A 10336-nucleotide genomic window follows, 5' to 3' on the forward strand; every position below is an offset into this window, starting at 1 on the left:
CCAAATCATTGAAATGAAATTTGTTGGAACAGTTTCTGTGTGGAGAGGCTGACTTCTGGGCACTGTAGAGAAATGAGGAGGACACAATTGAGACTAGCCAGCATCTTGCAGGGCTTCACTCAGAGATGTATTAATGCAAAGAATTGACTAGATTTCACAGAGAGACCAGGCGGAGGGTGCAGAGATCACTAAATCACATTCAAGTACCTGTTTATTTGGGTGGTAAATTCCTTGATATGGTGGATCAGATGCTGTTGAGGGGGACAGTGGTGCAGGGGAGGTGTTGGGGAGATTTTCTGAGCGATTTTGCTACTGCAAATTCATCGAATCGAGATGTTAAAAAAGTTTTGCTCCTAGTAGGGAGTGTCCAATATGATATTTGGGGACAAAAATGTGTATTTGGAAGAACTTTCCAGAAAAAAAGCAATAATGGGAGGAAAAAATTCATCTGGGCCTGGCTAGTAATATTCTTCCTTCACAATTTTGTTGTGGGTTCCTGAGGCCTGGTGTCACTGCTTGGAGACCTGGTCCCTAGAACTGCACCCCACTTTGTTATGCTCAGGACAACCTGGGAACCAGTAAGTTGCTTGTCTAAAAGCAGACAAGGTTCTCCCTTATACACCTATCCTCTTGCTCTCTAGATGGACACATATCATTTACAGCTGAGAGATATGTGTTAACCAGCTTTGTTTCATAGGACACAATTCATATACTCTGAGTAATGTTTATCTCTTTTATAAACTCAGGGTAAGAATCAGTGCTAAAATTATTCTACTGGAGTAATAAAATACATGATTTTCTTTCCCAAATAGTGATTATATTAGTTTGCTAGGGCTGCTTTAACAAGATGGCTTAAACAACAGTGGGTGGTAAATTCCTTGATATTGTGGACCCAGCAATGCCAAAGAATGTTCAAACTACCACACAATTGCACTCATTTCACATGCTAGCAAAGTAACGCTCAAAATTCTCCAAGACAGTCTTCAACAATATGTGAACTGAGAACTTCCAGATGTTCAAGCTGGATTTAGAAGAGGCAGAAGAACCAGAGATCAAATTGCCAACATCTGTGAGATCACAGAAATAGCAAGAGAATTCCAGAAAAACATCTACTTCTGCTTCATTTGGGATTCCCTGGTGACTCAGACGGTAAAGCATTTGCCCCCAGTGTGGGAGACCCGGGTTTGATCCCTGGGTTGGGAAGATCCCCTGGAAAAGGAAACGGCAACCCACTCCAGTACTGTTGCCTAGAAAATTCCATGGATGGAGGAGCCTGGTGGGCTACAGTCCATAGGGTCTCAAAGAGTCAGACACAACTGAGCGACTTCACTTTCACTTTCTGCTTCATTGATTACACTAAAGCCTTTGACTGTGTGGATCACAACAAACTATGGAAAATTCTTCAAGAGATGGCAATACCAGACCACCTTACCTGCCTCCTGTGAAACCTGTATGCAGGTCAAGAAGCAACAGTTAGAACAGAACATGGAACCATGGATTGGTTGCAAATTGGGAAAGGAGTACATCAAGATTATATATTGTCACCCTGCTTATTTAACTTCTCTGCAGAATACATCATGTGAAATGCCAGATTGGATGAAGCACAAGCTGAAATCAAGTTTGCTGGGAGAAATATCAATGACTTCAATGCAGATGACACCACCCTCATGGCAGAAAGCAAAGAGGAACTTAAGAGCCTCTTGATGAAGGTGAAAGAAGAGTGTGAAAAAGCTGGCTTAGAACTCAACATTCAAAAAGCTAATATCATAGCATCTGGTCCCATCACTTTGCAGCAAAGAGATGGGAAAACAATGGAAACAGTGACAGATTTTCTTTTGGGGGGCTCCAAAATCACTGCAGATGGTGACTGCAGCCATGAAATTAAAAGATGATTCCTCCTTGGAAGAAAAGCTATGACAAACCTAGACAGCATATTAAAAAGCAGAGACATTACAACAAAGATCCATCTAGTTAAAGCTACGGTTTTTCCAGTAGTCATGTATGGATGTGACAGTTGGACCGTAAATAAGGCTGAGTGCCAAAGAATTGATGCTTTTGAATTATGGTGTTGGAGAAGACTCTTGAGAGTCCCTTGGACTGCAAGGAGATCAAACCAGTCAATCCTAAAGGAAAACAATCATGAATATTCATTAAAAGGACTGATGTTGAAACTGAAGCTCCAATACTTTAGCCACTTGATAGGAAGAGCTGACTCACTGGAAAAGACCCTGATGCTGGGAAAGATTGAAGGCAGGAGTAGAAGGGGATGACAGAGGACAAGATGACTGGATGGCATCACTGACTCAATGGACATGAGTTTGAGGAGGCTCTGGAAGATGGTGAAGGATAGGGAAGTCTGGCGTGCTCTAGTCCATGGGGTCCCAAAGAATTTGACATGACTGAGTGACTAAGCAACAACAATCTTCCCAGAAGGAAAAAGGGCCTGACTTCCTTGTCTCTACCCAACTCTGGGGATCCCAGAGCCTTTTATATAAAAGTAGGTAAAAGAGGGAACAAAAAGAGAAAGCCTTCTAAACTTCCCCTTAAAAACCAAAGCTTGTACATTTAAAGAAACTGACAAAAATGACTTTCAGTTTCATGTGAACTGGGAAATGTTCAATATTAAGTTGATACTAATATTGTTTAAGTTTATTGATCTAATTAATATAGGCATGCCATTAAGAGTCAAAGTTCATTTACATGACACTGAATTTACTAATAAATATGATTTCTAACTTCATGACCTTAGAAAATATACTAGCTTGAATCTTTGTTTTTCAGAAAAACCGTTCCTCTTATGCTGTGACCTACAACAAGGTGTTAAAATGTTCCCCTGTAAACAGAGATAAAACATCTTTGTTTTCTCTGTACCTGATTCTGCTAGAGTTTAGCTTTTTCAACTGGCTCCCATAGACTTCATGATTTACTGCAACTGGATTACAACTATTTATACTAATCATTGCTTAATTTCTCCTTTGTTTCCCAATTTTTTGTGCATTTGTCTCCCTGTTATGCTGTGACTTTGTCAGTGTTATCAGCTTCATTACTTATATCTTGTCTATAAGATTGTCTCTTACTGTACCCAGGGTGTAACCAGTCCTCCCAGCAACAATAATGATGGAAATAGATGGGGAAACAGTGGAAACAGTGTCAGACTTTATTTTTGGGGGCTCCAAAATCACTGCAGATGGTGACTGCAGCCATGAAATTAAAAGACGCTTACTCCTTGGAAGGAAAGTTATGACCAACCTAGATAGCATATTCAAAAGCAGAGACATTACTTTGCCAACAAAGGTTCATCTAGTCAAGGCTATGGTTTTTCCAGTGGTCATGTATGGATGTGAGAGATGGATGTGAAGAAGGCTGAGGGCCAAAGAATTTATGCTTTTGAACTGTGGTATTGGAGAAGACTCTTGAGAGTCCCTTGGACTGCAAGGAGATCCAACCAGTCCATTCTGAAGGAGATCAGCCCTGGGATCTCTTTGGAAGGAATGATGCTAAAGCTGAAACTCCAGTACTTTGGCCACCTCATGCGAAGAGTTGACTCATTGGAAAAGACTCTGATGCTGGGAGGGATTGGGGGCAGGAGGAGAAGGGGACCACAGAGGATAAGATGGCTGGATGGCATCACTGACTCGATGGATGTGAGTCTGAGTGAGCTCCGTCACTCAGTTGGTGTTGGACAGGGTTGATGATGGTGATGGACAGGGAGGCCTGGCGTGCTGCGATTCATGGGGTCGCAAAGAGTCGGACACGACTGAGCGACTGAACTGAACTGAAGGTGACTTAAAGCAGTTGATCAGAAATGCAGTTCCATATAAGATCAATGATTATAATGGTATAATTCTAGATAGGGGAAGAAACAACAAAAGGCAATATTTTTCTGGACCACAAGAGACAGTAACTACAGGTAGTCCAGAAAATTCTGAATACTGTTTTATGGCCTAGGCCAGTAAACAGCACATTGAGTGACCTGTTAAAGAAATCTCCACAAGACCTGGGAATGACCATTTCTAGCGCTGAGTGTTGGGGGCCGGAGTGAGGTATTCCGCCCGTGACAAAGGTCATGAGGAAGGAGGCTCGACATACGCAAAGGCGGGATCGAGCCTCAGGAGTCCCCCTGGAACTCCTCGAGCATCTACCCCCATAACCAGAGCCTGCCTACTTTACTACTTTGTGCTCTCACCTACATCTCTGACTTTACGGGGGGCTGTCCCCCACCACCTCTTTTGGAGAAGGAGTTAACCTAGAGCTCCAGTTAATAATAATTCCTGGGCGTGATAAGAGTGTTTTAACCTACAAACTCCTCTGAAGGTTCTCTAGCCTGCCTGACAGGCTCGTCGGGCCACATGTGATTGCTCACAGCCTCCCAACCGTGAGAGGCACGAGATGCTTTAAACCCTCTAAAAACAGGTTCTTTTTTTTTTTTTTTTAAACCTGTGACTCTGCAGTGGAATAAAAACAGGTTCTTTAGAGAAGTTAGAAAACTATAAGTATAAGTATAGTGGGCTGATTAGAAATTGTATTGGTGAAGGGTTTTTCATTTGTTGAGCCAATGTTTGTTGCTACGTCTCCACATCCCCTGCCCTTACACACATTAATGAATATATAGAAGAAATAAGTATTAACCTTTGATATTAATCACGTTAGACCTTAGGCTAAGTAAATTCTTTCCTTAACTAAAACCCACTACACCCTCACCCTGTAGGAATGTAACTTTATTTGGGTGGCGTCTGTTTTGAGAATAATCAGCCCTGGAGAAATAAGTGTCCTGATTGACTGACCGCTGTCACAAGGAGAGGGTCATAAATTGTCAGCAGGCCCCCCTGGCCAGAAGATGATGTAACACCCCTAAGACCTCTGTATACATTTGTATGAAGCACCTGACTTTGATAAAAGTCAGGACTGCTGACCCTGCGTGACTTTTGCATAACATCTCAGTGTATAAAAGTAGACCATGGAAAATAAAGAATTGGGATCAGTTTCTCGAAATACTGGTCTCCCCATGTCTCTCTCTCTCTCACTCTGGCTGAGTCTCCATCTGGAGCGCGGAACCCACCATGCTTACTAATTATGCCTGGGCTTCTAAGATCCAACCGGGGAGGCCTCAGTGTCTCCTCTCCTTCGGGAGAACGGAAGGACGCCTGTGGCCTACGTAAGTGGTGCAAACTTCTTGTCTTGAAGTTTTATTGGTCTCCCGTGTAAACCAAGCTACTCAGCCTCTTTTCTCCACTGAATTTTCCTACTGAGCTATCCTCATTCTATTACTCCTTACATCTCTAATTAATCTAATTGAAGCTATCGTATCCTGATCTTCGCCGACGCCGTCTCTCCTTCGAGTACCCTGGATCAGCCGGGGCTGGTCCCCGGCAGGTGGCGCCCGAACAGGGACTTTCGAAGGTAAGCTCCCCAAAGCAATCAGGGCCATCAGCCCTTTTGCTCCCCGTTCTCGGAACAACTGGGTCACCAGCCCTCTTGTTCCCCCACGGAGCAGTTTGGGTCACCAGCCCTACTGCTCCTCCCTCGGAACAGTTCAGGTCACCAGCCTACTGTTCCTCCCCCAGAACAATCTGGGTCATCAGCCCTATTGTTCTTCCAGTGTTCGGGACGGCTAGGACCCCACTCAAGGGTGCCGCGGACCCCCCTGTAGGATAGACAGGGCGAGAGGAGTGGGAAGTGTTGAAAGTGTTAAAGAGTTAGAGTTAGAGAGAAAAAATGGTTTCTGAAGTTAAAAGGCCAAAGAAAAGCCTGATCTTTTTAAAAGCTAAAAGCTTTATCTTCTATTATACTTAATTTTCTGACATGGGTAACACTGAAACTAAGAATGGCAACTCTTTATACAGTAATCTTGAAACTGTTAAAGAGGCTACTGTTAATTTAGATACTTGGGTGAAGGTAAAAAACAACTAAAAATTTATCCTATAAATATGATTAAAAATGTTCTGGACCCTCATCATGAGGCTGTGGGATAGCCTATGGGAGAGGCTATAGCGGTGGATGGTAGTGGGTCTCCACCTTCTGCGCAGATCATATTTTCTGCCATTGACTAGGAAAAGGAGGGACACTGTGCTCTACCTCCCGAGGAGTGAGAGGGCTTACAGGACGCTGCGGCCAGGCGCCCTGGCGAGCCCCTTCCCCCTCTACACAAACCTTTAAAAATTTATCCAACAATTTCTGATTTAAGGCACTACTCCACCTCCGCTTGCACCTCCCAGGGCCTAGGAATTCCCCAGTTTACATCCAAAGCCTCCCAGAGCATTGCCTAAGGTTGAAAAAGATAAAAAAGATTTCTCTTAAACAAAGGAGCTTTTAAAAAATACACAATATACAGAGCCTGCTCCTTGCAGAAAACCCCCTCAGGGGGGCCTCACCCAAGCAAAAAATAAAAAGAAAAAATAAAAAAGTGAAAAAGAAAAAAAGAAAATAGAGAAAGATCTAAAGATAGAGAAAAAGCTAAAGAGTGAAAAGGAGAGAGGAACGGAGGAGGAAGGAATCAGGGAATGCAGCAAGATAGAAAAAGGAAAAAAGGAAGTTAGAAAAAGAGATACAGAGAGAAAGAGAGGGAGGAGGAAAGAAAAAGTTAGAGAGAAAGAGGGTAAAGGAAAAGAAACGAAAGAAAGAGAAGGTAGTAAGGCGAAAGTAAGGAAGAAGGGAGAATGAAAGAGGGAAACAAGAAGGAAATGATAGAAAGTAAAAGAGAAGAGAAGAGGAAGGAAAAAAGAGAGTGAGGGAAAGAAAACTTGAGAAAGATTTAAAGAGAAGAAGGAAGAAAAAATCAGCAGAGGAGAGAGGAGAGGACTTACAGGACACTGTGGCCAGACGCCCTGGCGAGCTACCTACCCCTCTGCGCAAACTTTAAAAAAAAAAAAAACTTATCCACCACTTTCTGATTTGGGGCGATAGCCGCCGCCTCCGTTTGCGCCTTCCAGGGCCCAAGAGTTCCCCACTTTGCCCCCAAAGCCTCTCAAAGTGTTGCCTAAGCCTGAAAAAGATAAAAAGTTTTTAAACAGTGGAGCTTTTAAAACAGACTGCGTACACAATATGCAGAGCGTGCTCCTTGGAGAAAACCCCCTCAGGGGGGTCTCACCCAGGCTAAGGAAAAGCCAAACGGTAATGGGATTTAGCAACAATATTAACCCTTGACGAGGTTACTCCAATTCCAACGGGAGTGGCTGGCCCCCTACCTGAGGGCATTGTAGGACTTGTGCTAGGGCGTAGCTCGCTTTCTTAAAAAAAAAAAAAAAGAAAGAAAGAAAAAATAAATAAATAAATAAAAAGAAAAAGAAAATTTCGGTGGTGCATGGTGTAGTAGATTCTGATTATATTGAGAAATTAAAGTTTTGTTCTCACCACCTACTAAAACTGTGCAAATTAATAAAGGTCAAATAGTAACACAGTTTTTGCTTTTTACCTTATTATCAGACAAGAAAAAACCTTGACTTCTCAGGCTAGGAGCCACAGAACATTTGGATTTAGTGATCTAGCCTTTTGGGTGCAGGAAATTACAGCTCCAAGGCCTTTAAAAGATCTTTTAATTCAAGAAAATAAACTGTCAGGGCTATTAGACACAGGAACAGAAGTCTCTTAACATTTCTGGGAAAGACTGGCCCAGTTCCTGGCCCACACATACTACTAAAAATGAGTTGGTGGGATTAGAGAAAGTGATATGCGGGGTGAGAATGCTGTAGAAAAAAAAAAAAAGGGTGAGGGAGAGTTTAAAACCTTGAAGAGTAGTGAGTTCCCTGTTGCTGGAAGTATTCAAGCAAAGATTAGATGGTTGCTTGTCATCTAAAAAGCTATAGATCAGATTTAGGTTACAAAACGATAACTGGAGAAACTTATAAACTTGTTGTGCAACACCTCTTTACTTGCTTCTCATATTTAGGTGTGCCAAAAGTTTTAAAAAACTGATAATGCCCCTTTGAAGCTGCGGAGAGATTGTTTACTAACTTTAAATGATTTCCAAAAATTATTAGGGGACATTAATTGGATATGCCCTCATTTAAAACTGACTATTGCAGATTTAAAGCCTTTATTTGATTGCTTAAAAATTGATCCTAATTCCAGTTCTAAGAGAAAGTTGACTAATGAGACAGAGTTAGCTCTTGTTGAAGTGTATGAGACTTTAAATGATCAGTTAATTAGGATTAATACTACCAAAAGGTGAGATTAAATTATTCTTGCCATAAAACATACACCTACAGGGTGATTGTGACAAAAAGGCCCATTGGTTCCATCTACCAGTCACCCCAAGAAAAATAGTTTTATCTTATCCCAACTTGGTGGCACAATTAATTATAAAAAGAGGAAAAAAGAAGTGTGGAACTTTTTAGAAAAGAAGTAGCAAATATAGTAATTCCATTCAATAAGGATCAACTGCAAGTCTTTTACAAAATAGTGATGATTGGCAAGTTGCCCTGATAGATTTCAGGGGTCAAATTTTGTTTCATTTGCCCTCAAGCCCCCACAGTAGTTAAAAGTTCAAAAATGTTAGATTGGCAGTTTGAAGATACCTGTGGAACTTTCCAACCCTAGGTAGTTCCTACGCTCCCCTTTACCCTATGGGGGAGGGACATGCTGTCTCAAATAGGAGGTACTCAGAGAAGGGTTTTCTCAATTTCTTAGTTACCAACAGGCGGTACAATTAATAATACTATATATATTATTATAAATACATAATATAAATATATTTGCCTAATTGCAGTTTGCCTAATTAGGTATGGATATAAATAAAATATAATAAAGGTATACCTAATTCTATTTATAGATCTATACTTAATTAATTTGTATATAATTAATATGTATACTATATATGCATATTATACATATACTGTATAATTAAATGTATATTGCAGTAATGTGTGTGTGGCTGATATTAATTGGTATGGTTTGATGTGCTGTGATGATATATGCTCTATATACTGTATAATTATATTATATATGTGTGACATGTATTATTACAGTACATTGGTTTGTGTTGGCTGGTATTAGCTGTGTACGTGTTGTATTGCTGTAATATATATTAATTAACATATTAATTATGAAGATTAATTCAAGTATATTATGTCAATAAGTTTATACTTGTTGCCATGTATAAATACATATATAAATACATTTTGCATTTAGATATATTTGTTTACCAAAATGAGATAAGGAGGTTATACATTTATTGTTTAAATTTATACAGAGACCTAAACTAAACATTAGACCTAAATTAACATATCCCAAAATTTATGCTGTTAAAATGTAAATTTTAAAAATTTAAAAAATTAAATTGACAACTGCTTGACAATTCTTTTACCATAAAACCCCCATAGGTGTAATTGGGGTAGCCAGACAAAAAATTGGTTTTATGGCAAAACGGCCCCCTAGAATGGGTCCATCTCCCCGCCCAAGCTAAAAAAATAGTGGCTTCTTATCCAGGATTGATAGCTACGTTGATATTAAAAGGAAAAAAGTGGAGCATTGAATTATTTGGTAAAGAGCCATCAGAAATTGTAATTCCATATAATAAGGAACAACTTGATGCTCTTCTAATGTTTGAAAATTGGCAGATTGCTATAGGAAACTATTTTGGTCAAAATTTTTGCATCATTTACCTTCACATGTTTTGCTAAATTTTATATCCAGACATCCAGTTATTTTTCCTGTCAGATGTAAACAATCTCCTATTCCAAATGCTCAGATAGTTTTTACTGACGGGTCAGCAAATGATAAAGCCTCCATAGTCACTAAAAATCACCAAAAGGTTTTAGAAACACGGGAAACTTCAGCTCAAAGAGCTGAAATAACAGCAGTCATAGAGGCTTTTGCTATGTTTGGAGATGAGGAATTTAACCTTTATTCTGATTCTCAGTATATTGTCAGGTTGTTTCCACACATTGAAACTGCGGTTTTGCCTGAAAATAAAACTACCATATTTCATTTGTTAAGTAATTTACAGCAACAAATTTGGAAAAGAAATAAAATATTTTTCATTGGACACATTCGGGCTCATTCCGGATTGCCCGACCCTTTAAATGCCTTTAATGATTTGGCTGACTTGTTAACCACAAATACAGTGGCTACTGCGATTGAGGAGGCCAGAGCCTCTCACTTACTTCATCATCAAAATGCTACTGCTTTAAGATATCAATTCCAAATTCCCAGAGAGACTACTCGAGAGATTGTGCGCTCTTGCTTACACTGCCCCACTGTTTATAATATAGTCTACCTACGGGAGTTAATTCTCATGGTCTCAAACCTAACATACTCTGGCAAATGGATGTAACTCATATCTCTTCATTTGGAAAACTTTTCTTTGTTCATGTAACTGTAGATATCTTTTCTCATGTCA

The sequence above is a fragment of the Bos javanicus genome, chromosome 8 (genome assembly GCF_032452875.1).
Source record: "Bos javanicus breed banteng chromosome 8, ARS-OSU_banteng_1.0, whole genome shotgun sequence".
In the NCBI taxonomy this organism is placed as follows: Eukaryota; Metazoa; Chordata; class Mammalia; order Artiodactyla; family Bovidae; genus Bos; species Bos javanicus.